Source organism: Lepidothrix coronata, unplaced genomic scaffold (assembly GCF_001604755.1).
Source record: "Lepidothrix coronata isolate B3197 unplaced genomic scaffold, Lepidothrix_coronata-1.0 Scaffold48, whole genome shotgun sequence".
Lineage (NCBI taxonomy): Eukaryota > Metazoa > Chordata > Aves > Passeriformes > Pipridae > Lepidothrix > Lepidothrix coronata.
The window spans coordinates 4,345,326-4,357,905 of NW_016690228.1; the positions used below are offsets into that span (position 1 = coordinate 4,345,326).

At 40.9% G+C, this 12,580-nt stretch overlaps 1 long non-coding RNA gene across 2 annotated transcripts; it reads left to right on the top strand.

Moving 5' to 3' along the window:
- Positions 1–526: 526 nt before the first annotated feature.
- LOC108497419 lies at positions 527–10,793 on the top strand. Of its 2 annotated transcripts, none has more exons than XR_001874805.1 (3): positions 527–775; positions 1,082–1,313; positions 9,218–10,793. It is a non-coding gene; the product is annotated as an uncharacterized LOC108497419 (long non-coding RNA). The 2 variants fall into 2 exon arrangements; XR_001874804.1 differs by having other exon boundaries at positions 1,151–1,313.
- Positions 10,794–12,580: the final 1,787 nt, after the last annotated feature.

Genomic DNA, 12,580 nt, shown 5'->3' on the forward strand with positions numbered 1-12,580 from the left:
ATTATGAGCTTCATAACTGCTAATATGTTTACCTATGCCATCACTATTGCTTCAGCCCAGCTTACTTGCTTTTCTGTAAGGCAATGCATAATTTTTAATAAACTTACCCTACTCCACCATTTCTGTTTTAAAAACCCTCAAAAACAGTGTGGGAAGTTCTGTTGAATCGCAGCCCCTTGCCGAAGTGAAAACACAGCTCTTGGTTGAAACCAAGTACATATTGTTGAACTGGGAACTATATTGCAGTAAGTGGTGACCAAAACTTTGCATTCCGGGCTTAGCAAATCTTTTCATTGCCAAGAGGCTGAGGGAAAAACCAAGAGGGAGTTGGGGGAAGTAGCTTCAGACTAGAACAAATTACTGGATGACTCTCTTGTCAAAAGGTCACGTTCTTTCTTTAGGCAACTATGTGCAGCTCTGCTGAGGTCAGAAGAAGGAGTATGAGGAAGAGGAAGGCATACCGAGGAAATAATCCTTCCTGTATGACCTCTGGGAGCTGCTGCTTGACCTATGTGGAGCACAGAAGGAAAGAACAGGAAGGGAGCACACACAGCACTACCAAGTGGAGAATTTTCTGACACACTTTCAGCCTCTCATAGAAGTGCTGGTTGGAAGGGACCTCTCAAGCTCATCCAGTCCAGCTGCCTCCTTAAAGCAGGACTGTTACTGATACTATGTTAGGTTGGTTATGGCTTTCTTCAGTCAAGCCTTGAAGTCTGTACAAGATGGAGACCCCACGGTGTGAGCCATGCTATGGACTGTTTTAGCAGCAAAGGTGAGTCAGTTCTGATGCTCTTGAGCTCCCTGGCATTATTTAGACATGTATGCCTAGACACAGCCTCAGCATCTAGTTTGGTCCTCAACAGTATTCTTGTGTCTTTTGTGCTTTCCTAACATAGGGTGTTGTTGGGATTTTTTTGTTGTTTTTTTGTTTGTTTGTTTGTTTGTTTTTGGTTTTTTTGTGGGGTTTTTTGTTTGTTTGGTTTTGGTTTTTGTTGTTATTGTTGTTTTTGGGTTTTTGTTTGGTTTTTTTTGTTTGTTTGTTTTCCATAAAAACTTAAAGTGATCCTTTAAAACCAAGGTCTGACAGGATGTTTGATGATTTGAATGTAGATCCTTGTTAGTGGAGGTCTCTCCTTTGCTTTATGAGGAACATTAAGTCCTGACCAAAGCAGATGTGATTAAACTGGGCCCACCTACCACATGAGTATGCATGCAAATGGAAGAGAATGATGTCTGGCCTCAAGAAAAGGGAACACAGCAGCTGATTTCTTCCAGGAAGTCCTGTCAAAGGTGTGTCAGTTGGCAAGAAGGTAGGTCATTAACAACAGCAATCTGACTCAGCAGTGCCTTCTTCAAACAAATCATCTGTATTCCCTTTACAATCAAGAGATATGTGTATCTCCAGGGGGTAGTTCATCATCCCCTAAGGCGTGTCTAATAGAAACAAAATGAATCGCCCTCTGATAGTGCCTATTTCTCTCCATCATCTGCAGAAAGTTCTTTTAAATTCCATGCTTAAACTAAGTACTTAACTCTTACAGTACTAGCATTAAAGTGAAACTGATCTCTCCCAGTAGAGCTGGATATATACCAAAGAAAATATTTGCAAACAAAGGTTCGTAAACTTGCTTTGGCTTTCAGAACACCTTTTATCTGGTTTCCATAAACACTATTTCAAGTAATATTTTGTATGAGAACATTTTACAAGCAAATGAGTTATTGTGGTGCAAATGATTGTGTGTGCCAAACTGCAGGTGAAAGCTTGGCAGTTGAAGTCTGCAAGCCCTGGTGCTGGCTCTAAGAAATTGGTTTCATTTCTACCCCCTGAGGAACTCTGGAATTCTTACCATCCAGGTCAGGGAGAGGGAAACCATCGTAAGCCTCTGAAGGCCAGTCACTCTCTGCAACTTGCCATCATGAATTCTTAAGTCCCTACCCCCAGAGAGCAGGCTGACATTTGTTTATGGAAAATATTTGCTGGGACGTTACAGATAACATGCTATTTTATAAAAATCTATGCCTTTTTTGTGATTGCAAGTCAAGCAGAAGAACAGGCTATCTTAGTTAGATAGTATGCAAGCGGCTCACCTCACTCTTGTTCCTGATAACCTTGATTCTGTATGAATTCCAGTTACTGGAAAAAGATGACTATTTCCTTGACTTCTAAGCCATCTGCCCTTAATCCTCCAGCTAATATTTTTATTAACACTTTTTATTTTATTCTATTCAATTTTATTGCATTTCAAAACTACCGAGTCTAAATCTATGTCAAAGAAATTGTTCTCTGCAAAATGGATTATTACATTTTAAAAATTTATTATCTCCACGATTCAAACCCAACCAGGAATTTAAAAACTGCTCTATGTTTAGGATTAATTAGTAACATTTTATGATTTCTGTTTCTGAATGGATGTCATTGCCAAGATAACCTAGAACACATGACTGTTACCAGTACTGTTACCAGTACTTCTACCACCATCATTGCTTATATACTTCACTGGAACTAGCTCACATGAATATCTGTCTTGGTTTTCATTATGTTCTTATTTCATTGATAGAAATAGCTCATGCACAGAGAGCTCAGCTTTTCATGGCTAGGCTTTGCGAACGAAGATTTGGGAGGAGCTCTACCCACATTTGCTACAAGCACGCTGGTGGCTAAAAAGGTCAATGCGAGATAGACAAGTCCAGTTGCAAAAGGCACAGCAGAAAGACTCCTTGGATGGTATCGGCAAGATGAGATTCTTTCTGCATTGTCTTTTCTCCTTGAGAGTGATCCTGTGTGCGTTCTCAAAGGAAGCAGTGGCGTTACAGATGGTGTGTCTCCAGACCTCCCGATTGGAGGCCAGAGTAGACCAGTTATGTTGATCAATATGGCCAAGGCTGAGATGTTGTTTCAGGGAGTCCTTGTATCTTCTCTTTGGGGCTCCTCTTTTGCGGCAACCAGTGGCAAGTTCACCATAGAGCACGATCTTAGGGAGGCGGTGGTCCTTCATCCTGGAGACGTGTCCTGCCCAACGCAGCTGTGTTCTCAGTAACATGGCCTCAATACTTGTAAGTGCTGCCTGTTCTAGAACAGACGCATTAATCACATGATCTGACCAGTGGATGTTTAGGATTGTTCGGAGGCAGCGTTGATGGAAGCATTCTAAGAGTCGCAGGTGGTGGCAGCAAATGACCCACGATTTGGATCCATATAAAAGAGTGGACAGCACAATGGCTTTGTAAACATTGATCTTTGTACTTTTCTTCAGGTGTTTATTTTGCCAAACTCTTTTATGGAGTTTTCCAAAAGCACTGTATGCCTTTGCTAACCTGTTGTCTATCTCCCCCTCAATCTTACCATCTGAGGAGATGAGGCTACCTATGTAATACAACTGCTGGACTGATTTGAGCTCTAATTGGCCAATGGTGATATGGGGATGATGGAAGACTTCCTGAGGTGCAGGTTGATAGAAAACTTCTGTCTTCTTTAAGCTGACTTCCAGCCCAAAGAGCTCAGCAGCCTCTGCAAAGCAGGATGTTAAACGCTGCAGAGCTACTTTTGTGTGGGCGACAAGGACGGCGTCATCAGCATAAAGCAGCTCCCCGACAAGATGATTTAAGGTTTTATTGTGGGCCTTCAGTCGCCTTAGGTTGAATAGGCTTCCACCAGTATGATATCAAATGTAGATACCATCTTCATCATCAAGGTCTGCTGTGGCCCTTTGGAGCATCATGCTGAAAAAGATTGTGAATAGGGTTGGTGCAAGAATGCAGCCTTGTTTCACACCACTGGTTATTAGAAAGGGCTCAGAAAGTGCATTGCCATATCTGACTTGACTGCGCTGATCCTCATGAAGTAAGATGATCATTTTAAGGAACTTGGGGGGACATCCTAAACATTCCAAAATCTGCCATAGACCTTTTCTGCTCAGCTTGTAAATGACATTCAAATCACCAGTATTAGAATCAGTTTGGAAAAGAGATTTAATTTCCCCTGTGAAAAAAAACCCAAACCAAACCAGGAAGAAGATGTAGTCTTTGGACTTCTGAAAAGTGTCTAACTACTGTTGAAAATCCAAACCCCAAATACCAGCATATTCTTGCTCTGAGTTGTTGAAACTTTTTTCTCCTTCCTTTTTGCAATCAATATTGCTTTTTGGGGGGGGAATTACGCACCTTTTCCAGCTAAAATCTTATAGGCTTTGAGGAATATCTTCATAGGTATGTTTTCTTGGACTTGTCAAGTTTTATTCCAGTAGAAAAAAAAATGTAAAAGAAATCCTTAGTGTGGGTACTTAAAAAAAAGTATTACTATTTTATAAGAGGTGATGATCTTTCTTCACATTTTTCTTAAGCTCTCTGTACTGACAGCTGTTTTCTAGCAAACTGAAACTGTGTTAACTTCTTCAGCTTCATATTTATTCCATATTCTTCTTTTTCCTTTTCTTTGTCCCTTCTGGTTAATTTGCCCCTTGGCTATTTCAGATGACCTGTGTATTCCCTTTCGTTCAAAAGAAGTAAGTTCTCAAAATCAGATGAAAAATCTCAGGTTTATCAGTCTTCTAGTAAGCAGTTTATAGCACGTGGACGTCCTGGATCTCATCAGCTTCAGTGTCACCTTCCAACCAACCCAGCCATGATGTACTCTCTCCCATGAACTCCAGCGGTGAGGAGGTTCATGCCCTAACATGTTCCAGCAGCCCAGCGGTCCTTGACTTCTGAGCTGAAGCTTTTTTTGGCATCTTTCCCCTCTGTCCCAATCCCTGCCCTGTCCTCCTTCTCCTTTTCAGTCCTGCTTCTTCTCTCAAGGGCTTTGTCCCCATAGCGTGCACCAAAGCCTTGCTCTACGGATACACGTGCTCAGTGTTTGAATTGCTGTAGCAGCAGTTCTCAAATCATGGGACAAGAAAGCTACTGGCTGAGCATATCCCATGAATTAAGAAAAGCCCAAATCACGTCTGAGAACTGTTGACAGAAAGCATCATAGTCTTCCAACAACTAATCTGCACTTGAGGAAGGTAAGAAGACATAAGAGTCTCATGCTTTTAGTTTTCGCCAACTTTTTCCTTCTACTTAGTATGCTTTGGAAAAAAACCCTGAAACCATTACAAAAACCAAACCACCAAAAGTGAGGTTCAGAACAGCAGCTTCACAATATCGAAGGTTTTAGTGGCAATCCCTGTTTAGACAATTCCCTCTGCAGCCACTCCTTCTTTCCCCAAAGTTTGCCTTCTCTTACGCCATTTTCATCTCGAAAAGCCAAAAGCAGGGAAAAAGAAAAGAAGGCAGTTTAACCTGGATTATGTAATTTATCCAGGACATCACACTGTTTTACAAACAGTTCTGTTGGCACAACCAAGAGGTCTGTGACCTGCAAGGCAAAGGCAGAGGAAGGGAGAGAAGAATTTCTTAAGCTGATTCTTCTGCCAAAACCAAATTATTGTGAAACTGCACCATCACATTCCATAAACACTTTCTCCCAAACCTTATTAGACATTAACAAGTGGTGAAAATCAGTGGAGAATGCTCCTCCAGACTGGGCTGGATACTTTTGCAGGCCTGATGGTAGCTGCAAAGGCTTGTGAGAAGTACCCACTAGCCTAAGCCATGTGTAGTCTTTCAGTGCTGTACTAAGACAACACGGATTCTTGTCCTTTCAGAGCAAAGTCATGGCTCACACAAACCAGTTCAACTCCTACAAAACTGAAAAGTGTGAATTATATTCTTAAATACACACATGACCACCCAAGTGAGGTAATCCCACTGGTTGGAACTGTGCAAATGAGGCTAACATCTGACCACAAGGCCAAAAGGACTGGCAGCATATCCAGTTAGTAGGACAAAAGTAACTGCCCTCCTGAATCACTAATTATTTTCAGTGCACACAGTGTGATGAAAAGCCTTCCAAAAATCAAATCTGTCTTACAGCAGTTTGACTTACAGGCAGTGCAGAATGGAACGTTACTAAGTGCATTGCAATTAATTATGCTTTCAAATGCACCAGCTAAATTTGGCTGTGCAATTACACAAATAATAACTGAAGGGAAAGGTTATATCTTGGAATTATACATTAGAATAGATGAATATGCCTTTTGCCTTAGCCCCTTGTTCCTGTGTCAGGGAAGGCATCTTGTTACGAAGCCCTGTCTGTTGCAGATAAAATGCTTGTGTAAATATAGTTTCCACGTCCATTTCAGCGCACAAGTGCCATTTTAACGCACTCAGCATAAATAAGCTCTTCCTTTAATTTATTTGCATATCTGCCTCAAATATCAAAGAGAATGACATTTCAGCAAGACAACGACCAAATAGCAACATCAAAGAACCTGACTCGGCAGCCTCCACTATTTTCAGAGAATATTGACTTAAGCAGTGGATGTCACTGATTTCAGTCCAGGTATGCCAAAGTGATCCCTGCATGCTGAGAAAGTGGGTGAAGGTGACTGACACATTCACAAAAAAATTGTCTTTTCTTTTTTCAATCTTCAAATTACCCTTCCATTTATTCTACAATTCCTGAACATAGCCAATATTAAAAAATGTCCCACAGATGTTCAACAAATGACTTTGAAAATATAATTTGAAATTATTGATTTAGCTCACACAGCTTAAAGCACTCAGAGTAGGTGGATATCCTTGGGTAAAGGAGAAGCTGCAGTGATGGGAAATTATGTCCCTCTCACTAGACTTTTTGTTGGTGGATTCCCATAAGAACCATTCCTTTTCTTACCTCTTTTTAATATTCAGAATGTGAGTGGCTTTTTTAACTTTAACCCAAGTGCTAGCAGCAGGGGATTAACACAAGTACATTAACTGTCACTCTGGTAACCTTGTGTCTTGGAAGGGCTCAGCCACAAGTTTGCTGAATATGGGTTTGAGCAAGAGTATCACTGAGCAGATGGACTATATTTCATAGCCTTTGCGAAGGTTCATCTGGATGAGAGGGGATATTGGAGACTGATTACATCTGTCTGTAGCTAAAGAATACTCTTGAATTCCTCCATACACAAAGCAGCATCAGTGAATAACTGTTGTAACACTGGAATAGGTTGCCCAGAGAGGTGGAAGATGCTCCATTCTTGGAAACATTCCAGGTCAGGCTGTCAGCAACCAGACCTACTTGAAGACGTCCCAGCTCAATGCAGGGGGAGTTGGACTAGATGGCCTTTAAAGGTTGTTTTCAATTCAAACTATACTATGATTCTATGAAAAACACTCCCCATGAGCTTAAAGTGGTGCACAACCCACATCCTACCCTTAATGATAAACTTACTTCAGTCATTCATGCTTTCACCATGCCTTGGATGGATTGTGCTAATTCAGATGGTCTGTGAATGGAGGTCTCTGCACCAAGTCCTTTCCAGAACAGAGCCTCTACAGCAGCACAGGCTTTTCAGAGTACGTCAGACCTGCTCTTCATTTTCTCCACTGTCTTTGCATGTATCATCAAATCAAACTCAAACCCCCCTGCGGAGGCCAAGAAGAGTACTGAGATCACTGACTCCTACAGACTGCCTACTGCCACTGACTCCAAGCATGAGATTTATTGTTCCTCTCTTTAGCTGTCAAATAGCCAGTCATCTTGAATAAGCCAATTCTTCGTAGTTAATGGGTAGAGAAAGAGGAATCTCCTTTCTTTATTCCCTAAATAAACCTATCTCTCTATGGGCAGCTGAAAAAGCTTAGACCCTAAGCTCAGATGAGGTACCAAGCTTTTAGATGGATCATGTGAGGAGAGAGGACTGAATCACAGAAGTCAGTGCGAATGAAGTGCCTAAACTTGCCCTTTCCAGATGTTCTTGAATGTTGTTTGGATTGCTGAAGTTCCCGAGATTTCACTCTGCTGGAATAATATAATTCCTGGTCATTGAAACAAGCTTCAGCCTATTATCTAAATGTCTGAAACAAACTCCTCCAGAGGTTAAGGCAAGTCATGAATCACACCTCCTTCTGCTCCAAGTGTTCAGTTCTTTGCTAGGTCATTTCTTTGGCCACCCCTATAACAAATGCACAGCAGTGTACCTATTAAAAAATTAAACAGCTTGCAAAAATGCCCGTGCAACAACAACCAAACAAAAAAACCACAGAAGCCTCCAAGCCCAACAAAAATTCACAGGTTAACAATGTGAGACACTCCACATATTTCACCTGCAGAGGGGATGAAAGAAAAAGCGTGGGGAATTATGGATGTGCAAGAGAAGAACCAATAAAAACGGAAAAGGTACTGACATCTTTCCAAAACAACTGAACTGACCTGGAATGCATTTGAATTTGCATAAGTAGTTGCAGGGAATGTTTTTCTCTACTTCCAGGACTACGGTCTATCTGAAGATCTTATACTTACAGCAGGTTTGGGGGTTATTTTGATGTTGTTGGAGGTGGGGTTTTTTTGTTTGTTTGTTTATTTCGTTGGGGTTTTTTTTGGTGGGTTTTTTTTGGGGGGTGGGGCGGGCGGTGCGCCAAGGAATTTTTTTTTAATATTTCTTCTTTATTCTAAAGCTTAAAATAGGTCTATCTGATTCTATATCTGTGGAATACACTTCCAGGATGAAAGACCTGGAAATGCATGAAAAAAACCTTTTGGGTGCAATGGTAGAATTTACCATTCTCTACCCAAGTGCAAAGAAATCTGAATGTTTCTAATACTGTGATGAGCCGAAAGCTCTGGCTGCTTAACTGCTACTGAGCACTTCACTTTAAAAACTGATAAATTTGGACCATTTCCTAGATGTCACATTGTCACTTCTGAATGACACATTGGAAGAGGAAGTCAAATGAGGAAGTGAGTTTAGGAGTGGTGAGTGTGTAGTGGGTCCCTCTTGCTTGCAGGAACCAGCCAGGAATCTAGCAGCTGGCTGGGGGTAGATGTGTGTGAGGTGTAGTCAGCCTGTTGATTTTAGGTGCCTAACTTAGATGCCTACTTCTTTCCATTGTCTATATAAGGAATACAGTCTGGCAGACATGGAGCGTGGGGAGCTTGAATTGCCCATCACTGTCTTACTAGTTGTCATGGCAACACAGGCAGGCACTTAGAGGAGGTGGTCTGAAAGTGGTCCCGGCTGACTTGCAAACACATGCCACAGCTTGTGTGCAAGTGAGAGAGCTATACTGTGCATACCCTGGCTCAGAGTTCACACTCTAGCACACTGATGACTGGAAGGAGCCATGGTTTGAAGCTGCTCTTTACGAGCCTCCAACAACAAATCTTTGTCTTTCTATCTGGTTTTAGGCAAACTTGAGCATGGAGGACGCACGGTACTGCAGAAGGAAAATTCTCCATCCGCATGCCTCAGAAGCTGCATCAGTGATGGGAGAGAAATGAAACTGCTTTATTCATGGGACACACTCCTACGTGGGGAGATACCCCTGTGAAGACAGCACTGCATCCCATGACTTTCTTCATAAATTACAAGATATGCTTTAAGCTCCTTATGGAATTGATCAGTTAATTAATCAGTTTATCTGCCTCTGCCCTAGATTTAAATTTAAATCTTTGTGGCAATTCCATTCAAATCTCTTAAGCTCTGCTGAAAAAATCAGTAAGCAGAAAGACTGGTAGCCTGTAAATTACTTCTCATGCAATAAGGTCCATTTGGGTTATTGAACTTTTTTTGTTATTTGGAGATGCTCTTGCACCTGCAGAGGCTAAATCCATTCTTGATTATTGGAACAATTGTGCAAGTGAAGGAATTGGGAAATCTCGTAGTGATGCAAACTATGTAGTTTTCTATGAAGGCATTAGCAAAGAGTTGCAGGCATTCAGAATTAATTCCAATAATGAGCTGGGATTTAAAATCTAAATACTTGGTTTTCTAGCTGCATTGCAAATTCATCCCCAGAATCCATTCTGTATTACTCACCACCTTTTGCACTCTTTAACAATGGTAATGGATTTTTTAATACATGCAGGAAAAAAAGCAACAGAATTAGATTTCAAGTACTGCTAGCAATGTGCTTGAGCTCAGCTAGGATCCTAACATATGGAAGTTGCTGAAATAAAACATTTTTGTTTTGTGCAACTGTACATTCAAGGACAGCTCTGAAATTCAGAACAGTGGCTCAGGTCAAGGCAAGATTGCTGTGGTAGGTCCTGAGCTCTGGTCCATGCTTGTAGGTGTTGAGGAGCTTACATGGTTCTAGAGGATGCTGTAGACTTTGCCTTGGACCTGACTGTCTTGTGTTTATTTAAGCCTGTACTAGAACTACATTCGTCTGAACCAAAAATCTAGTCTGTAGTTACAAAATCTGAAATGCAAAGGATCGGTCTTTCAGAATAGTTTTTCAGCTATTAATTTCAGATCATCACTTCCAAAGCTCTACAGCACCATGCATGAATCAGGTGGAGATATTACTGTAGAATGAGATGTAGTTTGATGTCTCTCAATTCAGGAAACAGGGAATAAAATTCTTCAGGCTAGTACATGTAGAACTTTATAAGCTTCTGAAAGATTTTTGTCTCTTTCTTGTATGTAGATACCAGGCTTGATGTTAGCAATTTGGCTCATTATTAACTGATTTACATCTCCTAGATAGAAAATTGCTATCTGCGACAAATTTGTAAAAGAGTTTCATATTGTGAAATTCTCTAGCACAGTGAATTCTTTGTGATTTAAATGCAAGGAATTTGTGATTAAAATTTTAATATAATCATTGCAGTCTCCTGGGATGCTTAAATACAAGAAAATGTTATTTCCTGCATCTTAGAGTTCATTGTGGTGGATGTATTTAAATGCCATCAATGGATCACTATCTGCTTTGAAAACTGAACAAAACAGAAAGTCCCTCAAAGCAAGTAAAGATACTGAAGGATTCATGGTCTCTGCTGAAGCATGAAGACTAATCCACTACACGGTATTGTCTCAGTTTAGCTCTGTGAGCTCAACTGTCAGACCAGGCTTTGCACTTCACTGCAGAAGCTGACTGTGATCACTATTGAGTCCCTACTCCTGTGTAACAGCTGTAACCAGCTCAAACCTTTTCCTGAAACTGGTCTTGTAGGAAATGTATTGCTTTTTCTTTCTCTTTTCCCAAATAAAAACTACCTGTCATATTTCAGATGAGAATACCTCTCCCTGAAGTTTGAAGTCCCTCTTTTCCACTCTTTTCCTCTCTCCTGTCTGCATTGGCAAATGTCAACAGGTAAAGGGGAGGTTTAACCACGAAGGTGTTTCAGGTTTTGCCTCTTGGCCAAAGCAGTGCGACCCACACTGCAGTCCTCTAACATTTTTGACTAGTTGTCCAAGTAATGACTATCGTAGGACCATGTTGCAGAGTTGTGGAGTTATCTTGAGGAAGGTCAAGAGCAACACTGCTCAGGATAGAAGTAACTAATGTGAATAGGGAAGGGACTGCCTTGCCCCATTCTCTCATCAGGTGAACTATAGCAGGGTAAGGATCAAATACCAAAAGTGTAATTTTCCCAGGCTTATGGACTTTCTCCAGCAAAGATGAACTTCAGAAATACCTTTAGACTTGAAAAATCAATTGGGTGAAGGATGAAATATTTTCGTGTGTCTGCTTATGCATGCAAATGTTGTTTTCATCATCAGAGGAGTTTTCTAACAGGGTTGTTAAGTCATCTTAATGAACTAAAATGGAAAAATACTAATCTTCATCTTGGAATCTGGTGGCATCTACACTGAAAAATGGTACCAGATTTTATCTATTGATCATATTTGAAGTATCCGGACATGGTTCTAGTTAACTTCAAATATGCTGAAAATGAGCCTAGAACTTAATTTTCAAGTTGCATTATCATGGTCATGTCACTTTCCAAAGTATCACTAAGTTATTCCTTTTTTTTCCCTTTGCCAAAGAGATAGGAGACTGTTTTGCTGTCTGGAAAAATGCCTTCCTAGAATTAGAGGTCCAGATCTTTAACAAGGGTAAATTGGCAAAACCCCACTGATGGTAATGGAGCAACGCTGATTTTTGTCAGTTCAGTATCTGGCCCATCAGATTTTCAACTGTTATCACCACAGGCAGAATTCAAATTGACACAGCGTGGGCTAATATGATTGAATGCAGAACAGGCTTCCCGGTTTCCTAAATTATTTTAATAACAGAAAGAATGTAGATGGAATGCCAGGCTAAGATCTCTACCTGGATAAGGGCCGAGATTTAATTTATTTATTTTTTTTTTTTTTAAATAAGCCTCTTCCAAAGTCATTACTTTTCCATTATGGAGTTTGTCATGTCATGGTCCTCAGGAACAAAAGCCTATGATTCCTTTCAGAGCTGCAAAATCCCACAGCTTCAGGTAGGAAATATTGTCTTGAATAGATCCTGTAGGATAAGAGTTTTCTGGGAATAGAGAAGGAACCTACCCATCTCCAGAACCCATAACAGATCAGCTGCTAAATTAATCTCTGAGACATATCTGCACCAGGTATTGCATTTCCAAGGGCTCTGGTGGGTCACCTCTTCTGTGAAACACCCAAAGCCACCTGGCATTCTGGAGTCCACTGATTCCTAGGGATCACACTGGTCTCAGACTCCAACATGTCTGTGTGAGCACTTTTCAAAGCATTCACCATGCAGCCACAACTGCCTGATGGTGCTTGGGGGACTCAAGAACAGGAAATTCTGCCCT